This window comes from Anolis sagrei, chromosome 5 (genome assembly GCF_037176765.1).
Source record: "Anolis sagrei isolate rAnoSag1 chromosome 5, rAnoSag1.mat, whole genome shotgun sequence".
Lineage (NCBI taxonomy): Eukaryota > Metazoa > Chordata > Lepidosauria > Squamata > Dactyloidae > Anolis > Anolis sagrei.
In genome coordinates this window covers 31,904,080-31,929,760 of record NC_090025.1, presented here as the reverse complement: position 1 = coordinate 31,929,760, position 25,681 = coordinate 31,904,080, and the positions used below count along the sequence as shown (strand labels likewise).

At 37.7% G+C, this 25,681-nt stretch overlaps 1 long non-coding RNA gene across 1 annotated transcript in view; it reads right to left on the bottom strand.

Annotated features, from left to right (window-relative positions):
- Window positions 1–507: 507 nt before the first annotated feature.
- The window catches only part of LOC137097064 (uncharacterized), a 167,999-nt gene continuing 142,825 nt past the window's right edge, over window positions 508–25,681 (bottom strand). The window contains exons 4-5 of the long non-coding RNA XR_010909948.1: window positions 1,434–1,475; window positions 508–781 (exon numbers count right to left, since the gene is read on the bottom strand). This is a non-coding gene — a long non-coding RNA (uncharacterized lncRNA). The remainder of the gene's footprint in view (window positions 782–1,433; window positions 1,476–25,681) is intronic.

The following is a 25,681-nucleotide window of genomic DNA, read 5'->3' as shown; positions in this document are numbered from 1 at the left end:
GTGAGAGGTTATGAAGCAGGGCTCTAATGTCAATTATCCTTCATGGTTATGAAACATGGGATTCTACATGGTGACTTAGGGACACTAATCTCCAGCCACACTCACTTCTAGATCCCTTGGCTGCCCTACAGCCCACCTGGGCCATAATGAGCTGGAAAAACAGGCTCTCTGGTGAAGCTTATTCCTAGTTGGGGTGGTCAGTGCTTTTATAGACTCATACAACTATAGAGCTGGAAGGGATCTCAAGAGTCATCAAGTCCAACAATCTGCCAATGCAGAAATCCACAGCTAGAACATCGTTCACAGATGGTAATCTAAAACCTCTGATAAAAAAGAGGCCACACTTTCTGAGGAAGTTTTTCCACTATTAAAAAAGTACTGTTTTGTCCCAAAGTATTCCTAATGCTTAGTCAGAATATTTCTTGTAATTTAGATTGATTGGTTCAGATCCTCTCCTATGGAGCACCAGAAAACAAGCTAGTTCAATCTTCCATGTGATAGACTTTCAGACGTTTGAAGACAGTTATCTCCTTTATTCCAGCTAACTATGGTATACCTACATTTCTCATTCTGTTCCTCATAGGGATTGGTTTTCAGAACCTTTGTCATCTTGGTTGCTCTCATGTGGATATGTTTCACTTTGTTGATATCCTTCTTGAATTTTGGATACAGTTGTCCAGAAGAAGTGTGACCAAAGCAGAGTAGAGTACCATTCCCCATTGAAGACATAGCTGTGTTATTTCAGATAAGTACGCCAAGGCTTGTTGCACTATCTTTGGGGCTAGGTGAGAAACAAAATAGTTTGTAACATAAGATGAAGTGATGAAGTGTACTGAGTCTACAAACTTCTTTCTCTCTGTCTTAAAGGTGCTACAATATCCCTTTGCATTTTTTCTTAAGGCATCTTTGTACAATATTACATCTTTCACACATGTTTAGCTTCTGATCTATTAAAATATCTGTATCCATTTTACATTTAATGCTGCCAAGGGATGTGGCATTTATTTTATACTTCTACATTTGATTTTTACTGCATAAATGTTGAAAATTTCATTTGTTCCTGTTGTAGTTTAAATACAAAATATGTACATATTTAAAATGTCCCAGATTCATGTGGCAATATGATGATCTGAACACAGGGTTGTAGTCGGTGGGGGGGGGGGGGGGGGTGTTAGGGGTTTAACACCCTTCCCCCAATTTTTCAGGTTTAAAAAACCTAGTTTACTCATGAATTGTAACTGGTTAATCCCCATGCTAAGTTTATGAGAAGCAAAAATTAAATTGATTTAATAAGTCTATATAAAATATAGAATGAACCATACTATTTATATTATTTTGTGTTATGAAACTACTCTTCATGATTCACTAAAAATATTTTCAAGCTGATTTTTTTCATGGTTATATACATATACATAAACAGATGTGAAACTTACATGAAGAACAAATTGATTGATTCAGCCATCCTTAGGAAAAGTCTGAAAAACAAAGCAATTCGACTGTTTTCCCCAAAAATAAGACATAGCCATAAAATAAGCCATAGCAGGATTTCTAAGCATTTGCTCAATATAACCCATACCCTGAAAATAAGACATAGTGATAAAAGCTGAGGAATAGAGGGAGATATAGAAAGTGAAATGCAAGAACTTTCTACAGCAGTGCCGAGGCGAGTACGGGCCTCTCTCCCTCTCACTTCCTCCTTTTCCTCCTCCTTTTCCTCCTTCTCCTTCTGTTCTTTCTTCCCTTCAGGCCAGGCAAGGCAAGACTTCCTCCCTGAGTGAGTGAGAGACGAGTGAGTCACCAGCTTCAATGGGGCCATGGTTGGCGGTGCTGCTTCCCTTCAGCCTGTCCCCTGGAAAGTCTCTTCAGTGAAGTGAGGAGCAGGACAGTCTGATTTAGGTATTGTGTATCCTCAGGAGGAAGATGTAAAGTTGTGGCTGCCATTTTACTCAGCACTATATTTGAATAAATCCAGATTGTTATACCATACTTTATAAAAATAAAGCATCCCCTGAAAATAAGCCATAGTGTTTCTTCTTAAGGTAAAATAAATATAAAACAGTGTTTTAGTTTTGGGGAAACATGGTATATGCAAAATACAGGAAGAAAATCAAAAATTGATGTAATTCCTTATCCATTCTGAATTATAATCTGCAAACTTGAGCTTGGAAAAGCATTTTCCCAGCCAGCATGGTTCTTGAAAATTCCTGGAACTGTAGTCTTAAAAGTAAAATTTCCATGTTCTGACACAAAAGATTTAGCACCTATAATTTCAAAAAAACAAAAACAAAAACCTTTTACTCTAAATATCAAAATGAAAATTATCTATAATAACAAAAACAAACTATATGGATAAACATGTAAAAATTATGCTATGAAATATGTACAATTAATTTTTTGGTTTCTTGATTTCTTTCATGTCCAGTTACTTCTCTTTTTTGGTGAATTTTGGTGCCTTCCTCTCTCTTCCCACAACCCAAAAAATTTGTAGTGAACTCCAACATATGAACAATTTTCACAACATGAATCAAATGAAATCTCACATTTAAATCTCATCTGGTAGCCAAATCCATAACACGACATATTCGTGGGTACAATAACTGTTTGGCTGTATCCAAAGCAAGAGAGAATTTAACATTGTGTACTACAAAAGAGTTACTTTCTTAAGCTTAACCTTTCTCTGGCTCTCAGGTTTTTTTCACCTGTGTAAAAACATCATCCCAACACAGCTGTTAACTTCAGCACAGAGGCGCCCTGAGCTATTTCTGTGGTCAGCTCAAGATGACATCTGACATTGTATGGCACAGTTTTCTTTTACTGGAGCCTAGTCTATGCTGAAAGTTTACAGAAATATCTCCCCTGTTGATTTAATGGGTAGATACAACTATGTCGATATAATCAACCACATATAGTGCTTCATAGAAATAGTGCTTTTGACAACATGCAATGCTAAAATTAGCTTAAGGATTAATGGGGATAATTCATCATGGTTTGTTTAGTCATATAACACAAAGCACAGATGCAACAGTAAATGACTGTTAAGCAGAACATGGATTGTCAAAGAAATGTGAGCTGGAATATGCTTTCTTGAAAATTGTAATAGATTATATTAGGAAGGGGGAGCGTCTAGCAAATGTGACAGTCTTTGGATTCCAATATATCCCTTATCGGTTTCGCCAGATAGCCCTACCTCTTTCTTATGACACCATTGTTTCAAGTCCCTTAACATGAGAAAAATCATGCTATTTTTCTCATATTAAAAAGTCAGAATGTTTCATCTCAGACTTAGTTATTTACAGTGGGAGTTTTAAGTTGAAAATGTAAAGGGTATTTTGGGTCCCACCCTTTTGCCTTTAGCACCACCCATAATTGGAGTGTGCCCAAAAAGATTTCTCTGAAACGAAATAGGGCTGAGAAAGATTCTCCTTGCATGACAGTATGCTAATTATGTAAATTGCTAGATTATCCATCCATGGCAGCAATATAATAAAATGGAACATTTCTTTGGTTACTGCTGCTGAATAATTGGAATCAGTAATATTGGGCTGACACACACTATACAGTTATAGCACTGTGAGTCCACTTTGACTGTCATGATTGTCTCCTGTGGAATCTTTTGTTTGTGATTTGATTGCGCATTAGAATTTGCTTATTGAGAATTCTAAATATATACCCCAAAATGTAAATTCCAGGGTTGCATTGGGTCTTTTAATGGCAGTTAATAAAGTGGAATCATGCAGTTAATCATGTGATGTATACAGGCCCACATTTTCTAAAGAGAAGGAGGAGAGTCACAGTATAAGCTGCCAATGCAGAAATGAAGGCAGCATATAATAGGAATCATAAAGGAGAAACCATGCATCAGAAGGGAGAAACCAGCAAACTTAAAATGCATATTCAATTTTTAGAGGGGGGCTTTTCTAAGTAACTAAAAAGTTCATTTGTAATATTCAGCAAGTAGAACATGTTCTTGACTTTTGTGAGCATGTTATTAAGGACTTTAAAACAAGCTCTAGTCTTGAGGCTATATGTGTCAAAACTTCAAACTTACCAGAAAATAATATCTTTTTGCCTATAGTGTGAGACAGGGATAGAAAGAATACTCACAGCTATTCATTTGTAGGTCAAAAAAAGTTTCCCTGGCATCTTGTTGTAAAGATTAATAGACCAGTAAGAATTTTGTGCAGTTTTCTCCTGGAGCTGAAATATCCAAAGTGATGTGGAAGAATCAATTTAAAGCAGAAAGCACAAAAATTTTGTGGGAAAAACAGTTTTCTGTTACTTCTGCAGAAAACACTATTATCTGTATAAAAATTGTTCTTTGAACAGTTTTTTTTTTCTCCACATATATTTTTATACACATTTCATTACATTCTGATACAGGGAGAATACTGTGAAGGAATATTCCTTTTCTCCCATGGCAGAAACAAAGCCATCATAGTTATTCATTCTTGCATCCAGGCGTAGAATAGTCAAAGACTTACATCCATAGTGTGAGATAGAAGAAGACATAAAAAAGAAGATGGAGTGTAAGAAGACAGATAAAGCTTCCTAAAATTAGTAGCATTCCCTAGGAGGGCAATATCTTCAGATGACCCACCTGGTGTTTGAGTCATGCCCATTGGTAAACATGTTTTCTGATTATCAGTACTAGAATGCAGATCAGGCAGATTTGAGTGCACATATGGGAGTTCAGAAACTGGACAAAAATTCAAAATCTCAAGCTTTCCAAAGGCATCTTTCTCTAAATTGTAAATAAAACTTTTCTTTTCCATTTTTTTTTAATCCATGGATGAACTCGAAGCATGTCTATTTGCTGGAGCCCCATCTTGTTCTTTGGTTAAGGTATGACTATCATCTCCTTTCAACTGATGTAAGCATTGAAGCACTTAAAAGAGGTCTAATTAGTTATTTGCTATACTTGACAGACAAAAGATGTATGCAAGCATGGGGAAAAGACTGCAAATACAGATATCCCTGATTATGTTATTGTCCAACATTTTAATTAATTTCTTGTGTTATCTGTATATAATTTAAAGGGTTTCTTAAAAGATGTAATAATAACAGGACCGTAGTGTTACTTTAACTAATCACTGTCACTGCAGGGTGCTGGAAAATTATGCATCACTTCTTAGATGTGCTCAAACCCTCTGAAGAGAATTACTTTTGCTTCTCCTGGACTTAATTTCTCTATTTGCAGAGCTGTGCTAGAAAAAGTGTGACTTGACTCAGTTAATGTACTGACCAGAAAAAAAAATGTTTTAGAAAGTGTCTCCTCTTTGGAAAGTGGGCCAATGGATGGTGCAGAAGTTGTCTTGGGTCTTCACTTCTTCGGTGTGAAATTTGTGTGCATCTGTGCTTAAGGGTTAAAAACGAACATTATTTTGCCTAATGGATAAGCAATAGAAGAAAGGCACCACATATGCATGGGATTAAGAAGGAAGCATGAACATTAAACATGAATATTCTTATGTGTTATTATCTGTTGGACTATACCAGTACTCTCCAAACTTTGATTCTCCTGATGTTTTGGAATTCCTCTCAGTTGGCCAAGCTGACTGGAGCTCCTGGGAGTTAGAATCCAAAATACCTGGAAGACCAAAGTTTTGGAACAGCTGAACTATACTAATGAATGCTTGAATGTTTCTCCACATCACAAACACATTTATAATTTCCAGGTCTGGTTATTAGCCAATAGCAAAAATAATATCTACTCTTCTATGTCCTTAACAAGTATAGCAATCCCTCATTACTGCAAGGAAACATAATTGGATATTCAAAGTGTTGTGCTGACATGCTAAAATTGTGTCAATGTTCTTGAAGATTAGCTCAATTTTAAGCCTTCCTCTTACTAATGTGTCCTTAACTGAAGGAATAAATATTGCCTGAAAGCGGTTTCACTAGCAATTAAAGTTAAATCCACTCTTAGGCCTAAAATGCTGCCTTTTAAGGCTACTTCTTGAAGTTACAGCTTCACATATTTCTCAGAATTGCACCACATTGATTGTTTTATAAGAATAGTAATGAGACATTGCAATTCTTATTTGTGATCAGAATTAAGTCACTATTTTTTCTATCTTATCTAGATTTGAAAGGGACGACATACTAGTGAAATATAACAATCTCTAGATTCACTTTTGGATTCAGGGACATCTAAAAATAGGTGTCTCCCAACCCTTAGAATGGCAAAGTAACCATTCAAATATTTTACCAGTCAAAGGATACTAACTTCATATGTAACTCAGGGACCTTCTACACAGCCATATAACCCAGAATATCAAGGCACTGTGCCCCCGGTGGTACAGTGGGTTAAACCCTGTGCCGGTAGGACTGAAGATTGACAGGTCGCAGGTTCGAATCAAGGGAGGGACGGATGAGCTTCCTCTATCAGCTCCAGCTCCTCATGCGGGGACATGAGAGAAGCCTCCCACAAGGATGATAAAAACATCCAATCATCCAGGCGTCCCCTGGGCAACGTCCTTGCAGACGGCCAATTCTCTCACACCAGAAGCGACTTGCAGTTTCTCAAAGTCGTTACTGACACGACAAAAAAAAAAGCAGAAAATCCCACAATATCTGCTTTGAACTGAGTTATCTGAGTCCTCACTGCCATATATTCCAGTTCAAAACAGAAAATGTGAAGTTTTATTCAGCTGTGTGGAAGGGGCCTCAGACACAATAACGATTTTCCACAATGGTCCTAAACAGAAGCAGAGACAAACTTCAGGCTTGGAATATCTGCTAGAATCGCTAGTTCAACCAACCTGTTGAGAAGAGATTAGCCAGACAACATCTGTTGCCTCTTACATTTAGAATAAAAGAATTCTAAGGAAGTCATTTTCAGTTTCTACAAAAAAAATTCTGTGACTGGTTTATTTAAAGAGTTTGAGTTCACATTCCATATCATATAATGATTTCTGCTATATTGCAGCATTGTGCTGACTAGCAATGGGTATGAATTTCAGTTCAGTTCATTTTTATATGAATTTTCCAACATGTACTAAATTCTTCACATTTCAATAAAAAGTGGAATCTAGAAGAAAGTGGAAAGGACCGATGAATCCATCTCCTACCAGGGCTTTGTGTGCTTAAAAGTCTTAAAAATCTGGGTTCAAATCACTAAATTTCAATCTTGTTAGTAAAAACTCCTTATCTTTAAGGCACAAAACAGCCATTTGCATATTGGGAATAGCTTAACCAGTGTTTCTCAAACTTTGTTGTGATTTTGATACAGCTCCCAGAAATCCCAGCCACTTTACCAACTGTTAGGAATTGTGGGAGCTGAAGTTCAAAACATCTGGAGGGGCACAGTTTGAGAAACTCTGGCCTTAGCCTATTGCATCTGGTTGGTGACAACTTATTTCTGTTTGCTTTTGAAGATTTTATGGCACTTCCACAAAACCATTTATCCTGTGCTAGAAAAAGTGTGACTTGATGTTAAGAAATGCAAATGTTCCCGAATCCTAATCTACACATGTCTCTGAATGCATGTGCACATAGAAATGACGTGCCAGGAGAATGGGGGAGAGAAGAAAATCACTCCCCCCCCCCAACTCTAATGGAGGCTGAGTAAGTTATTTTCATTTTAAAAGGGCTTTGGGGGGCTTTTGGGGAGTGAGGTTGGTCTCCTCTCAGTTTTCTGGGATAATTTAGCTTGGAAAACCACTGGACTACTGTCTGGACTGTCCCCTCAAAAGCCCAGGGCAGACCAGACAGCAGAAGTAGGAGGTTTATCCTGTGCCTTCCAAGAAGGCGCAGAATAAACCCACTAACAAATTAATTTGTCACAAACCTGGTTTGTGGTGAATTAATTCATGTTTGCCTAGGACATTATCTGGACAGCCCCTTTTTAACTGTGGGAACTCCCGTGTTAAAGGGGCTGTCTGGAGGCATCCTTGGTCAGATCTGTGAATGTCTTTGTGAATATTTGGTGTGGACACAGTGGCTGTTCTCAGGTTCTGGAATTTCCTCCTGTGAAAGGTTTTGCTGGCCCTTTCTCTCTTCTCTTTCTTTCTCCCCAGATCTGATTGATTACTCATAAAAACATAATATTAGAAAGTATGCAATAATGAAAATATGAAGTATAATTATTTTATGGATTCATGATGGCTTGATCACTAATGTTTGAAGTGGTGGAGTCCAGTGATAAGATAACATTCCAAAAGTCCTTAATCTCGTCTCTTCTCTGCTGGCAGGGAAAGATGTTTTTATTGGTAGGCCAGTTACATAATTAAAATTCACATGGAATTACCTTTTTAAGTTGGCTGTGTTTTTAATTTTTTTTAACATTGTGTTTTTAATCTAATTGTCTCATTGGTTTTTAAACTTTTGTACAAATAGACTTTTGTTGTTGTTTAGTTGTACTTTGGTTTTAGTTGAATGTAAACTGCCCTGGGCCCTGTGCAAGGAGAAAGGTGGGATGTAAATTAAATATATGTTCCAGAAACACAAATATGGAACATAAGGAAAGCCACAGATTTTCCTAGCCCTACCGATGACCAAATATACAAAGAGTGTAGTGAAAAGAGGAGGCCTCTACTCTGTCCCCATAACTGGGAGGAGTGAATTTCTAGACTAGAGTAATCAAAATACTCTTGGCCATGCTCACAGATTTTTGATTGTAGAAAAAGTAACTAATCTAGGCACTATCTCCCTCATTATGACACTTTTCATACAGTCTAAGAAAAAAAAGAACAAACAAGTGACTATATGAAGTTATAGCTATGCAAAATCAGTTGCACACTTTTCATACAATATTACCAGTCTAAGAAAAAAATAACAAACAAGTGACTATATAAAATTACAGCTATGCAAAATAAGTTGCACACTTAATTCTAAGCAAGTATTCCCAGCACTTGGCTTTCAGACCATAATAGCAATGAACACACACACACACACACAAATTGCTTTTTGTGGATTACACAACTTGCTAACAACAAAGAAAGGGAATGCTTTCAAGCCACAATTTGTTTGATAACAGATTGATATCTGATGGGCTAGTGACAGCCTCATTGTCAAGAGACTCCTGTTATAGCCTCAGCCTGCGACTTTAAAACTTCACTGGGGGAAAAATTACAACCAAGCAAGCAGCAGCAGGGCATAGCCCAAGGCACAATCTGCCAATAACAAAGTCCCCAGGAAAACTGATTTGTGGCTTCTGATCGCCTGCTCCTAAGAGCCTTCACTATTGACTAATTTTGGTTCATCTGGATGTAGATCTATCTTGGCTAACAAGAAAGCACTCGAGGTCTTCATTTAGCCATTGAGCTGGCTCTCTTGGGACTGTGTGTGCAGCTGTCTTTACCTTCTTCCCAATCGACACATCAAAAGCTCTGGAATATATTTTCATTTTCAAAAATGCAAACGGCAAGCAAGATAAACTTGCCAAACCAGTCTTGAAAAGGAGTGAATCATTATAGCTCTGTGCCAGATGCAAAAGATAAATCAGTTAGTGCTGTACAATTCGGTTCCATATATAAATCCAGGACAGATACAAGAGAATCCATTTATACCTTAGATGGGCAAATCATTTTATTGCATCTATGAAGGATTAAATCATTTTGTACTGAGAAAGCGGGAGAAAAGAACATAGAAGCTAATAAAATACACTTGCTCAGGTTATGGTTAGAGGACATGACTCTTTCATTTTTAAATGAATACATGTTACAATAACATTCATTTCAGCAAAGAGTAATGCATCTGACTATGCTGTGGTACTCATGACCTTATTCAGAAGAGTTTGTATCAATTACCCCCAAACTTCAGTACTCTTAATGGTGTTTTCACTCACATGGTGGGGAAAAAGTGGGAAGGATGCATTGCACCCAGAACAAAGCTTTTAAAAAATGTGTCTACCAAGAGGTCCAAAGCAAAGGATTGATGAAAAAAAATCTCCCTTCCAGAAGGGATAACGTAGCTTGTTAAAATGGATGCCAAATGGACTAGAAATGTCCCAGTCTTGCAAAATGTTTAACTGATAAACAAGTTATGTATCCCGTGTTCTTTATCTGCGAGGTAACGAGAAGACAATGTGATTTGACACAGATCAGACAACAGGAAGATCGATAAAGGAAACATCTCCAGACTAAAGGGAGAGTGCTAGAAGACTGAATTTGTTCCCCCCACCACCACCACTCCCCCCCCCACCACTACCACTCTTTGGCCCCCCTTTTATGCTTTGTTTCATTGCTTTCCCACAAACCCAAAACCTATCCCAACTCCCCCCTTAACCCTTACCCCATCAATACACCCTACCAGTTTTTCTTCCTTTTTTGTTATTCTTTCCCCCTTTTCCTTTTATGTATCATTGTCAAAACTTTAATAAAAAAAGAAATGGAAAAAAGAAATCCCTTTCAAAAGTCTCAAACTATATTTTCACTTCACTTCACTTTACTTCTTAATTAGTCGCTCTCCATCAAGGTGCTCTGAGCAACCTACAATTTAAAATAGCATTTCACAATATAAAAATATTTTATCACTATTTACATTAGATTACCACACCCGTAAGAGAAACTCATGGGAAGGAAGACATATTCAAATGTGCAGATAGTTTGGTGGCGGATTGAACAGACTATATACCTAGAAAGATCTCCCAGCACTATTAACAGTTGAGACTCCAACACTAACCCTAAGCTCACCCTGGCTAGCTCAGGAAGGGATACTGTTCAGCAGCAGGGTGGACAGTACACCAACAGAATCTCTATTCTGTCCTAGTTACTCACCTACAGAATTCAAGTTCCTTTGTATAAATAGGCTCCTAAAGAACCAGTAATGTGAACTACTTAGTTTTTGATTCCACATCACAAGATCATGTTATATTTATCTATTAGGACTCTTGTACCATTGATATATGAGAAACTGATTTTAACCATTTGGTAAGTAATTCCTTATTTGACCCCAATCCTGTCCCATTCTTTCCTAAGTAAGAACAAGCAAGGTGAATTTCATTTCCCTTTCTCCTACTTAATAACATTAAGGGATGGCAGTATTTTCAGTGAGATGTAAGGAAAGTATAAACGTTTTTGGTACTTTAATACATGCCATATCCAGTGAAATCTGAAAGTGTTAGATCATGTATTGTTTCTGGCCATGAATAATAGTAATTCAAAACAAAAAGCCATTAATCAGATCTGCCCTACTGCTCTGCGGTAGGGCACTTACCTCACATTTCTTTGGTCAAAGGTATTAAAGGTCGCTGATTCAACCTTCGCCATGTGTGTGACATATTGCCACTGTTTCCAGACAGCTTGCTCAATTCAGTTCCCCTTGAAGAATGTGCCCTAACTGTATGCACAGATTATGATACAACTGATTGTAATTTACTACAGAAAGGTTTAGTTGACATTGCAGGAATCAGCATGAAGAGTCCAATTACCAACTGTGATTTTCAAAACAAGTGCAATGCTCTTTTGAAGCAAAAGAGAGGTACTGGTGAACTCTGATTTCTTTGTAAGTTCTCCCCCCTCCCATTTTTCCTTTTTGATATACAGCTCTGTAATAATATTCAATTTTCCCTTACCCCTATGATTCCAAAGGTGGGTTCATTCCATTATTTATCAGGCTTTTCCCCATTATATTCCGGTTTGAAAATGATGAGTGAAATAGTGTCAAAGCAGTAGACGCCACCTTTTTTGTATAGGAGTCCCATTTTACTAACTTTGCTAAGATTATAGCCAGATTTCACAGTAACAGGAAAACAAAACACCTCAAATTGAGCAGTTTATTAATTCAATAAATCCAGCTGCTCTCAAGTGCCCCTGGGCAAAGGCAAAAGTTAAAAGCAGCTGCTCATTGTCGACATATGTGACATGGCCAGGGTAAGGTAGCTGGTTTAGCACATCATTCACCACTTTTAAGGCTGACTGCACTCAATTTCTTAGACAATCTACACACCATTTTCAGTTCTGTACCTCTATAATTTATCACAACAATACCTCAAGCATACAGATTGAGGGCGGGTTGTGTTGGGGGAGAAATGAAAGCAATTTACAGTATCAAGATGAAAGAAGCTGGCTGGATGGAGAAGACCTACTATGTAAATCATATCCACAACTTCAAGGAATGTTGACATAATATTCTGGAATTAATTTTTCCAACATTCCTATGCAGGTCACACAGAGGTAAATCAAGTGTCCCTCTCCCCCCACCCTTGATGCCAGACCCTATATCTGGAGTTGTTTATCAATATGTTAAAGAGGAAATTGATTCTGCCTCCCCTTTTTTCTTGCCTGGACAATAGAAACCTTATGCACAACTCCTGTTTAAAAATAGCAGCATGTGACTGGGGGCTTCACATAGTTGAACAATCTGTGCATTGGTCACCCAGTAATGTATGTGAAGCTGTATCTTGATGTTGCCCATGATCTGAGATATTTGAAATACAATGAATTGAAATCTATAAAAAATCAACTTGTAATAGAAAATTATATGTTGCTCACTTCTATTCATAACTGGTCTATCATAAGTCAACAGAGATCCCACTTAATTGGATCAATGCAAGTTAAAACCTCAACCTGAGGTTGATATGATCTTCTCCATTTAAAATTTATCTTTATTTAATGTAATCCTATACCTTTCCAAACTTTCCTGGCTAGTCAATTCCCATTAGGTGATAATAAATAAGTCTGCAATGCATATATTCTCAAAGAAAAAATGAACTGGTGCTGAGATATCATCTCAAAAACATGTTGCCAAACTCATGACTGCTCAAAGTAAAGTGAACGAAGGAATGGTTTGCCACATGGGTGGGGTGTTGTTCAAGTCATATTCCCCAGCTGGCTATAAAATAAAAAGACCATCTGGAAGAAACTATTCATAGGTTGAATTTTTAGGGCAGAATCAGTAGGTGATGGGAAGGGTTAGGAACCCATTCCTTCCTTTGTACTCTGCTAACATTCTTGTCCAGCATTTCTTTGACAAATGAAATACAGGCTTAGGAACTGCATTTTCACTTGTAATTTACAATTTCTAATACATACAGAGGTAATAGATTCATTGTTGGAAGTTGTATGTAATGTTCAATGATAAGCAAGCAATGAGAAATGTAGTTAATTGGTTCTTTTTCTTTTCCATACCTTGGATAAAGGGAACTAAAACACAGAACGGGAAGTTATACTAGCAACAAACCATGAGACCAGTCAGCTTCTTGAACAGAATACCTTTTTTGTCTATGTTTAGTCTTGTATTCAGAAAGGTGCCAGATACTGTTTCACTGCAAAACCTTCTCCTGCTGGTATCATACACTCGAAACCAGGGGTCCTCAAACTACAGCCCGCGGGCTGGATGCGGCCCTCAAATGTCATTTACCCGGCCCTCGGTCAGGGTCAACCTAAGTCTGTAACAACTTGAAAGCACACAACAATAACAACATGTGTTTAGTCTTGTAGTAATAGATGGATTTCTTGGGAATGTGTGGTGGGAAGTCTAACCTTCACTCCTTTCAAAATCTCATCAGCCAAAAGCAGGCCCACACTTCCCATTGAAATACTAATAAGTGTATATTTGTTAAAATTGTTCTTCATTTTAATTATTGTATTGTTTTTACGTGGTTTTTGCATTACAAATAAGATATGTGCAGTGTGCATAGGAATACATTCATTTTTTTTTCAAATTATAATCCGGCCCTCCAACAGTTTGAGGGACTGTGACCTGGCCCTCTGTTTAAAAAGTTTGAGGACCTCTGCTCTAAACCTTCAAATTTATTTATTTATTATGTCAGGAGTGAACCAATGTATTTGAGAAAAAACAAAGTTTAAAAACGTGACATTCTATTCAATGTCCTCTGGCCAGTAGATAGCCACTTGGAGTGCCTCTGGTGTTGCTGTAAAAAGGACCTCCTTTGTGCGTGTGGCAGGGTTCAGGCTGCATTCTAATAGGTGGTCTGTGGTTTGCTCTTCTCCACACTCGCATGTCGTGGACTCCACTTTCAACCTTCAAATGAACCTTTCAAAGTGCTTCCATAGATACTCAAATAAGGTTATCAGGATCAAACTTGGTTTCACAACTGAATCAAGACCCAGTCTCTCTACAGCACCTGCCCAAAGAGGTTCTTCAGCCATTCCAGGAAAGCAATGCTGTGATGTCCAATAAGACCAAAATGATAATCCTTCCTCCATTGACTTTAAAAACAGGTCAGTGACTACTAATCAAATCTCAGCACCATGACCAACACAGATATTTTAAGATTACAGAACTGTATAAAGCGTTTAAAACATGCCCCTTGAATTCAAATAAAACCTAATCTTTGGGAGTCTGGTTGAGCTCAATGAAGATTATTTCTCAAGGATAATTTTTTTCTTTTGTATTTTAAAGATATGTATAGAAAAATAGAGAATGATTGGGGGTGGGGAGGGAAACATTTAAGATATGAAGAAAGAAAAAAACAAGCTGTTTATTCCTACATGGATGGATATTGGACTGGATGACCCTTGTGGTTACTTTCAACTCTGTCTTTCTATGTTTATATGATAAGTGTTATTAATTTGGCTTCATAACAATCAACACAGGCAAACTTACTTCCAAGTAAATGTACATGGGATTGGGCTTTATGTGAACGAGCTATAGGATGACTGGTTTAGAGAACTGTGTATATTTAGCCTGATGAAAACAAGTTTGAGAAATGAAACCATATTTAAATACCTGTAGAAGCATCATGTAGAGAAGATTATGGTTTTTTTCTGCTGCTCTTGTAACTAAAACATTAACAAGTGAATTCAAATTACAACAAAATAACTTAAACGTAAACATTAGGAATAATATTTTGATTGTCAGAGCTGTTTGAGGGTAGAATAAATTACTTTGGATTGCTGAACGTTCCAACAAATGGTTGTATAGTCATCTTTTTGGAGTACTTTAGTTGTGTGTGCCTGCATGGCAGAAATTTTGACTAGATAGCCCTTCTGCTCCCTCACAGATCTATGATTTTATGACTTTATAATTCTACGGCAAACAAAGTTTTCTCTCTATTGCATCCATATTGGACTTCACTTCCATGAATCCAGAAGCCAATATGGTCAGATTCTGGGTGGTATAGTAAAAAAAAAAAAAGCAACTTCTCAAAGCTTTGGCTTTGCTTGTGGCTAATTAGTTGTCACAAAAAGGATAGCATTGAAATATTTATATCTTGGGACAAACTTTGGTATCAGACCATCTTTCAGAAATTATTTGTTTGTGTGGATATCCATTGTGGTCTATTCCAACTATGATCTTTTTATGAAATAATGTGATTCTAGGGTTCAATACTGCTTGGAAACAAACTTTTCTGTCCTAAAAAGCCCTGTGTCTAGCTAGATACTAGTGGGTGATGTGTGTACAAAAAAAGCAGCATGACCTGGTAATGTTAACAGGTTAACTCCAAATTGGACCCTTACACACAGTCATATAACCCAAAATATCAAGGCAGATAATCCACAATATCTGATTTGTGTCAGAATATAATGGTTTCTGGTGTGAAAATCGTGGATAGTTTAAAGTGCATGGTTTCAGAAATGCATGGGTTAAAACAATAGAGATGTGTAGAATTGGTAGAGTGCCACATTTGGAGTTTCCTGTGCAAACCAGAAAAGAAGGTCTGCACTGTGCTCCATGCAGTGTGCTAAGATGTGAACAGACATAACCAGAGATAGTAGTGTACATATTTTGTAAATAAAGATAAAGTGCCGCTTTCATTGAAAGCGGAATTGATAAGTCTGGTGTTTTTCTAACTTCATGCCTTCAGGAAGTTCCTTGTAAGTTTGAAACATCTGAGATAAGAATGGTGATTTATCTCAACTTTTTGTGATAATTTGAACTGGATTATCTGAGTCCACACTGCCATATAATCCCGTTCAATGTGGATTTTATGCAGCTGTGTAGCAGAAACAAGACTAGTAAGCAGTGGTTCTCAACCTGGGGTCCCCAGATGTTTTGGGCCTACAACTCCCAGAAATCCCAGCCAGTTTACCAGCTGTTAGGATTTCTGGGAGCTGTAGGCCAAAAACATCTGGGGACCCCAGGTTGAGAACCACTGAGTAAGAGCAAACAAGAGCATCTTTTGTTAAAGCTCATCAATGGCATTGTCATATTGGTTGGGTGATATATTCTGGCAGTCTGATGGTATTGCTAAAATATTTACGATTGTGTTCCAGGGTTAAACCATGTTTGATAATAACTGAAACGAAGATCTGCAGGTTTGTATGGAGCAAAGACCATTATTTTGAGAGCTTTGGCAAAATAAGTCTGGGAATCAGTTTGGAACCTCTCTCACACACATTATAATTCTGTATAATTGTTTTTGTCCCTATTCATAAAAATAGGGACAGATTTTATATAGCAATTTCACCAAGTGCTTCTGGGTTATTATGTGTTACTGATATTTACAGTCAATACCCAACACCTGCCTAGCTGTTGCTATGAGTAGATTTCTCAGACTTTACTGCCTCTTGGTAGGAAAGTGATATTAAAAATGAGAAATTTAGCTGCTCTTTTCCCTATAACTTACACTGTTTCGTAGGCCAGGAGGGTCATTCAAAAATTCTGCCCTTAATGTGATAAATTGCCATAAAGCTTAGTGTGAAATACAGTAAAGCATTTGTCTTTCTCATGCTCACTTTTTGGATGAACTATTAAAACATTTAATGCATTTTAAAGAAAGGAGGATGGAATCTCCAATAGCTGAACAAGTCATCCATATATTAAAGATGTTCTGTTCTTGATTGAGCATGTAGTTGTAAGTTTTCTTTATTTCTGAAGTACAGTGTTGCTTTTCTGACAACATGGATATCCCTCAGTGCCATTTCTTTTTATATGCAAATAGAGGTAATTGAAGATCATTTCCGAAACACAGCAGAGTAGGAAATTATAACACTGCTATACTGCAGCGGATTAAAAGACAGTAAGGCTGGAATTCAGTTTTTCTGCACTTCAAGGTCTTTGGGTCTTCTTCAGTAGTCATTTTAAAGGCGCAACTGAAAGTGGGTTTTTAAAAAAGCACAACTGTCATGGCCAAATCTCCTGCCACCTATAAATCTGGACTTTGGCTGCTTCTACACAGCCATTCAAACTGGGTCAGGTTATGGATTAATGAGAACCAGTTCACTGCAAAGTGCCTGCACATCCACCCCAGGAACTAGCTAGAGGCAAGAATGGTGGTCACAATGATCTGCTGATTGTGGGTAAATCCAATTCAAGGAATATTTTCCCCTATCTCATCTGTAGGGATGCACTGATAAGAAGCAGCCTGTTCAGTGAGGATCACCACTAGATGAAATTGGGACAAATGAAAGGAAAAGCAATGATTTCCATGGGAACACCATGGTTTCTTCCCCAAAGGGAGGTGTTTGTTTACCTCCTGGCCAAGCTGTGTTTTGGGTTCCAGCTCTGCTGTTCATTGATTGGCTGCAGAAGATTTTATGGCTTGATCCAGAATTTTTGATGAGTTTTTAAAAATATGCTGTTTCTGACTGAATGTGCATTGCAGCACACATCAGGGATTGAAATGCCTGTGAGGAAACACTCTTTGTCTCCTCTTAGGGCCCTTTCAGACAGGCCCTACATCCCAGGATCATCCCAGGATCTAATCTCAGGTTTTCTTTTTATCCCAGATCATCTGGCAGTGCAGACTCATATAATCCAGTTTAAAGCAAAAAACCTGGGATCTGATCCCTGCATATAGGGACTGTCTGGAAGGGCCCTAAGTAGGAGTAAGATTCTAAAAGTAAACTTGAAATGTGGGAGAACATTTTGGATCCTGGGGAATAGTAGTGCTGTCATTCCACAATTCTTATGGAATCCTGCAGTTTAGGGAGGTGCATTTAGTATTTCCAGTCAAAGTGCTCCAGTGTCTAACTAAACTACAAACCCCAGGATTCCCCAAAATTTAACTATGGCTGTTAAAGTAGAATAATAGCATTATAATTTTGTGAATGGGCCCCATGTTTTTTTTAGCAGCCATAATGCTTCCCTTGAAGACTAGATAAGTAGCTAAACCTTTGAATTGCGTGACATTTGCAGAGATCAGTGTTGCATGTTTCCATTCTCATCTATGTTCTGGTGTTCCAGGTAGCTCACTAGATTAGGTTTTAGCCTCCAGATTACAAGGTTCAATGATAGGGTTCCCATGCCACAAAAGCATATGAGAGTACAGTATTTGATTAAGAGTGGAGATAAATTTCAATGACGGAAAAGTGTGATACAAATCAAAAGACACCACAGGCTGTTGCCTATTACTCAATAGCCTAAAACCTCTTATTAGTCTTGACAAGAGTAAACTCACTGAATCCATGGGATCTGTCTATGTTTTGAATGAGTCTCCTCTAGTTAAGAGGAGCCAGCAGACTGCAAGCCATTGTTTTTCAACCATATAATTGTGTTTTGACATTGTATTTGAAGTGACATTTTGGGGGTGTGTAGGGGTGGGATAATGGTTTCCTCAGTAACAGTTACCATTAGCACGCAATTTGAAAGAGTATTAGTGAGGTTTCTTCTCACCCACACCAAAATCCAGGCCCACTGGATTCAATTTTTGGAGTCCCTGACAGCTGCACTCCTCCCCATCAATAGCAACATGAAATGAAATATTGGTCAATTTGTGGTATATGTGACTATGTGGGTTGAATGAATCCATCCTTTGCTGGCCCACAATTTAGGCTGATTTATCCCCTTCCTGTTTTGTCTTCCTTACCAAGTAAGTATTATTTTGACAACAACAATAATATAGAGTCAGAACAAGGAAACATATGAAAGAAATGAAAGTAGCCAAGGAAAGCACAACTTTAAGTGTGATGTTTCACATGTTCTTTTGACTTTAGGGACTGTTCTGTCATCACCTCTGTAATGTGACAGCTTCTTAAAATGTTTTGTCTTCAACTAAGGTTTTGATTTTCATATTGGGGGGAAGAGACTTTAGTCAAAAGCAGTACATGTGGTTTACACGTTGGCTACAGAAATCATAAAAATGAGTGAGGCGCATCTTAGAGAAGGAGGTGATGTGACACAAAAAGAAGAATAGCCTGCAAAGCCAGCACATTTATCTGATTTTCTGTTCTCTGCCAAGCAAGCTGCTTTCAAATTTGGCAATATAAGTTATTTTAGCTAAAAGCTGCATTAGACTGTATTTCATTCAGGTCTACTTATTATGGCTAATAGTTCACCTCTCATTATTTCTTCAGACCAATCTGTCTTAACAAGGCTGAATCATGACAAAAGACTGTTAATTCAGAATTTCCAAAGAAGCTAAAAAGAAAAGAAAAGACTTGGAAGTTCATCCTTGGATTTGTTGAATATTCTCTGAAATTTAATTGAAGTTTTTCCAAATTGACTCTGCTCGGATATTGAACAGGGTTAGGTGGTATAGTCTTCCTATGCAAAAACATTAAAGATGAAATGTACATTATAATAACATGGAATTTAGAAATGAGTAAAAGATTTTAAGAGTCATAAGCATGTTTGATTCCCTTTGACAGGCCCCATCGCCCAAATTATAATAGCATAGGTGGTCCTCCTTTTCCAACTCTGAAGTTAGGAGAGGCTGCACAGTTTGTTTGTTTTTTTAGTCTGCAGGGAAGGGCCAAATTCCACCTCTCCTCTCGTCTCCCTCCTGCTGGCTTAACTGAGTGCACACTACTTTTGCGCTTCGAATTCTGTTTGCAGCAAAATAAAGTGAGCTAAGAATGAATGGAAAGCAGGAAGAGAAAAGAGAAAAGGGGGACATTTTAAAAGCAGTTGAAAAGAGATACAACAGATGGTTAATCTGGACTGTCCCTGCCAAATTGGGACAGTTCTGGGTTTGTGCTGGTTGTTTTATTGCAGCTGCAAACTAATTTACCCTTCTTACCCTTCTACAGCCCTGTAGTGGTTATGATGGCTTCAAATCATCATTGAGGTATAAATTTAGGTCCTAGTATAAAACTGCTGCATTTGTAAACTGAAGTGTCTAAATTAAAACTTTGGTCAGCATTTTTTTTAGCATTGAAAAAAATGAGTTAGTGTAAGTTTCCCCTTCTTTGCTTTTTTGATAAGTATGAAATGCTACAATATATCACACAAATATTTTATTTCCCCACTAAACATTTTAAAAATGCATTTTTAAAGCCTTCAGCAAAATTAAGTGCAACATGAAGAACTGTAACCAGGCCTATCATCTCTGAAATAAAGGTAAATATCTGAGACACCAGATAGCTTGAACTATGACTAATCTGTTCATTTTTTCATGGTTGTCTTAGGTCTTTACTTCTTTCCGAGCTGTCCATGGGTATTAAATGATCATTTTGTCTGGCTAGCAGTAGGATTTCTCCCTGCAAGTTTATATTTTCCTTCATACTGTTACTGGATTCCTTGAACAATAATGGAGCATGTTTGGCAAGCATCTAGAGTCAGAAGTTGTCAGAAAGATTAAATTCCTTTTATTGACCCACCTCTTGAGTCCCACATAGTGGGTTTGCAAAGAGAAGTAGTATCAGCATAGATATTTAGTTACTAATAGATGACTTTTTCTAGCTAAAACTAAGCACTAGCAGTATTTCCGTTCCTTCCTGACTGCATCAATAATATAAAGGATAACGCAAATAAAGGTAATGCCAGTTAATGACACATCCCATTAATGATACTTAATATTTATATTGTAGTGTAGAGATTTCAAGGCAATTCAAACATATTGTCTTTGTAATCCTTATAATAATTTCAAAAGATAGGTCAGTATCATCAAAATGCAGATGCAGCAAAGGAGGATTCTGAGGCAAAGATCCTTGAATGTGCAAAGGGGTAAATAGGCACGAGGAGGTACATATGACTCACCGGACAACTCACACACCTAGAAGCATCAGTGAATATGTTCAGGTGAACTCTGGACTTTATTATGTGAGGCTGAAAAAGCACAATTGTGGCAAAATAAAGTGCTTTTGCTTATGTTGTTGTTGTTGTTGTTGTTGTTATATTATTATGGCTTATTGCATAACATCATAGCTGTCTTGCTTAATCATGCTTGGATCCTCTCTTTTCACTGATCCAATGAAATCCAGTTCTATCATTATTACTTGTGCAATAGTTTATTTCTGATGCAGTCCTGATAATGCAAAGTGAAGGAAGGTTTAGAGAGAACATTGAAGCTGTGAAACTGCATAATGTGGCAAATTGGATGAGAACGGATAGGAAGAAAGACTTGGTGGAATTTGCATTACCAAAGCAGTAGAATAGTGCGATTGTAGCAAGGTATGAAAATTATTGTTTTTTATATATTTCCATTTGGTTGGACAACACATTTGCCAGAAGACTATGGGCTGGTGTAATAAAGTTCAGAATGTTCATAATATGGAAGTTCAGAACTTCCATAATTCTGAACCATGGTAAGGCAAGATCCCAAACACCAGAGCTCTATATTCCTAGATCGAGATCCTCCTTATTATTTATTTATTTATTTACATTATTTCTATCCCGCCTATTTCAGCCTGAAGGCGACTAAGGCACAATTTGATGCTGAAACAAAATACATACATTAATAAAGCAAAAACATCAAGTGCAATTAAACATAAACGACAGTGCATAATAAACAATTTAAAAGAAACGATGTCCTCTGGCCCTTTAAGGTGTCTGTGATTCCAACATCTTCACTGGTTAGTATATGTACAATCACATACATGACAGAACCCACACAACATTATTAAGCCTACCCTGAAAAATGTGTAATAACATATTTTGTCCACCCTGATAAATGTGTGCCAAAGAATAATTATTCTAAATTAAGCAACCTTGAGTCTTAGAAATTAAAAAGACCCTTTAGAGAAAGAAAGACCAGTGAAGTATGGAAATGTTTGATATATTGCCATAACAAATAGGAAAATCATTATTATTATTATTTTGAGAAGTGATGAAGAAATAACTTAGAGGAGCACATTTGGCTGGAGTTAATATTTTATTTGAATTTGCAGATATCCTTGACCATTAAGAAACACAAACTAGATTTATGCTTGTGTCTGCAGGTGTCGGCATCAAATGATTTTTTTGCTACAGAAAGGGTGAGTGAGCCTTACTATAGAGAAGACTCTGCTCTCTTTCTCATACATTTTATACATTTTAATTCAAAACTACAGAGCCATATAATATTACTGACTGCAGTGTACGAGACCAGTAGACTGCCTGGCTCTCAGTTTGTGACAGTCGGCAGCCGTGCAGAAGTGCTTACAGCTGCAGTGATATGGTACTAAGCATGTTTTAAGAGGAGTCCCAGTTGAGCAGCATCTTATCCAACCAGAAACAATCCCACAATCCAGCTCTTTTTAACTGATCATCCTTGTATCATAACAGATTAAGGTTGCAGCTACTTTGGATTATGGTTAATCTAACCTTTATCCATTCACATCTTCACCTGAAACTTACAAGGACCAAGAGTCAATTGCCGGGGCATAATTCACAATGACACTGATCTTTGCTTCCTCACTCTAATTATCTGGATTAAGAATAACACTTTTGAGTAATTATTTTCACATTGGATAAACATTAAGCTTTCCTGGATTTATCTGAGCTTTTTCTTAACATGAAATAGATCCAACCAGGCTTATAAGACCATAACTGACAGCAGTGACAGCTTAATCAAGCAAAGCCTAAACAACTAAAACAATAGGGAATGTTTGTTTCACATTGTTTAGGGGAAATAAGAAAGTGGGGGAAATGCAGGGAAAAGCAAGGACTTGAAATTTGATAAACCCAAAGGCTAAAAGGAAAAGACCAGGGAGACTGATGGAGTGTTAATAAAGATGCAAAATTATCCCCATGTGGAAGGAAAGGGATGATTCTCTAGATCAAATGGAAGAGAGTGATTGTTTGTAATAACGCTAAACAATACAAGTGTCTTCATTTACAGTGGAGCTTGGCCAGTAGTCTGTAGCACTATTTCCATTAGAAGAATATGTTTGCTAAATTTATAATTAAAGTGAACCGAGTCATGGCCTTCTGACTTGAGTTATCTTCCCTGCTCTTGCTGAAGCAGCAGCATTGTCCATCAGAGGCTTTCATAGACTGCCCAATATTGCTATCACAAACCAGCTAGAAAAATCTTCCAAGCTTGTCTTTGAAACTAGCTAAGATCATATACAATTACACACTAAAATCACATCACAGAACCCAATTACACTTTGGCTTTGCAGATCCACAGATAACCTCTTAAAGAGCAAACTCCCTTACTGTGTCGACCTCTGACCCTAAGCTCTTTTTCCAATCTTCAGCAACACTGTGTGTTTCTCTTCCAGAGCAAATGGCCAAGGCTTGGAACAGGGGGAGAGAGAATATGTTTTGGATGGGCAGAAAATCTTTCCAGTGACCATAATGTTCAAGTTCCAAGGGGAAAATGTTAAGATATCTTATGTCTGATCATTTCTTTTAAGATTCCAAACAGGCCTGTTTAATTTAATACCAACATTATTAAACAGGAATCTTTAGTAAGTAGTTTTCCATTAACAAATGGTTTTAAGAATTTATCAGCAATTATTTTATTTGGCATTTTAAGAAAAATGCTGTTGAGAAAGAACTTTGCCACAATTGAATACTTTCATACATGTAGAACTGGACATTAAGATACTTTTATATGCCACTGACGTTTCTTATTCAAAATTTCACTTGTATATCCAGACCTTCATAGCAATATAATTATATTAATCATAATGATATAATAATTTAATATTTATAACAATATTTAAACATCATCATCATAAAATACTGATGCTTGAAATAAAATCTATTTTACCCAGTTCTATAAGGATTGGAAATATTTCAGGAAATAAAGCCCTACTGCTCATTGGAGGGAAGGATATTAGAGGCAAAGATGAAGTACTTTGGCCACATCATGAGAAGACAGGAAAGCTTACAGAAGACAATGATGCAGGGGAAAAGGGAAGGAAAAAGAAAGGGGCTAACCAAAGGCAAGATGGATGGATGGTATCTTTGAAGTGACTGGCTTGACTCTGAAGGAGCTGGGGGTGGTGACGGCTGACAGGGAGCTCTGGCATGGGCTGGTCCATGAGATCACGAAGAGTCGGAAGTGACTGAACAAATAAAGAACAAATAAGGATTGCTTGATTATTCCTTTTGCCAAAGATATTGCTTGTTGATTGTATGTTTTCCCTCTCATTTTCAATGGCAGTGTAAACAGCTGCATCCACTTCCTGAATAGGAAGTAGCATAACAGAGCTTGTCCCAAAATGTGGATGAACTCTGGAGCATTCTGCATCTTTAGTTCACACAGGTCAAGTCAGTGTGTATTAACTCACACCAGTACCATGCAGCTGTCATAGAGCTGATCCCCTCCTTCCTCAAATTTCGGGATATAGGGTCCCCATTGATGGGTTTTCAGGATCTGTTCCTGGTACGGGAGCTTCATTTTGGCAAGCAGAACTTTTAAAATGTTGTTTCAAGGGGGGGGGGGATTCTTGTTTGTAAAATTGCTGAAATGCAGTTTTACTTCCTATCAATGTGGCAACAGGGGACATTGCCCAAGAACCTAGGACAAAAGTACACAGTAGTTCAATTATATCCAGATTCCAATATTAAACTGAATTACCTTAATTCTCTATAGCATTTATTATTTCCCCCTCCAATTGTATTTGGAAATGGTATAAATTCATCACAATAGAGGTAGAATGGGAAACCTAAGTTCTCCCAGACGTGTTCTGACTCAATCTCTCATCATCTCCATTCAGTATGATCAATGAGTATATGGTGGGTGTTGGAGTCCAAAATATCTGGAAGGCTGCAAGTGTTCTGACCTCTGTATTACAGAAATGTTATGAATCATCAATGGAATGACTCACTGTTATTTTTGTGCTCTAGCCTGTATTTTGATATGTTTTTAATATGTTTTGTACTCACTTAGGCATTGAATGTCTGCTTTCTTATGTGTAAACCACCCTGAGTCCCCTTGGGGAGAGAAGGTGGTATAGAAATAAATTATTATTATTATTATTATTATTATTATTATCCTATCTATTATTATCCTAGTGTTCTACTTATCCACCTAGCATTTAGACTTAGGGCCCTTCCAGACAGAGCCCAAAATGTGGGCCCTGATGGACTTTTACCTGAGGCATCCAAACCCTGCTTTTTTCCCAAATTAGATACCCCTTTAGGCCATCCAGAAAGGCTCAAGTCTAATGGAGTATGGGCCCTGTGGGGACTGACCTCTGGGTAGTCCTGGAACTACTAAAGGGTTGGTTCCCACAGCCCAATTTGCTTCTTTGGGCTCCATGAGCCCAGAAAAGCAAAGAGGGCACTCTCCCTCTCCTCAAACCTCCCCCAAAAGCCTTTAAAATAAGAAGAAACTTACGAAGTGTCATGAGGCCTCTCCAGCAGGCCTCCTGGCATGTAAAATTATGCGCCAGGAGGCAGGGGTGGTCCAATCACTTCTCCCCCTGCTTCCTTGCACCTGATAAGTTTATTCTTGTTTTAAGGGCTGGGGGGGGGGGGTCAATGACTCCATGCCAACACAGAAGTTACCGTGCTAGCATGGGGACACCAACCGCAACAGCCCGATTGTTTTGTGCAGGCTGTGGGGACTTAAACTCACTTTGGACAGGTTAAACCCTGTCTGTAAACACCCGCAGGGTTTAAAACCTTTCAATATTTGCCCGAGGAAGTAATCGGAATCTTCAGTACCAAACTAGGACAGCAAATGGCACCCAGAATTGTATTTCAGTTTCTTAGTTAACCTTTACCATGACCATGA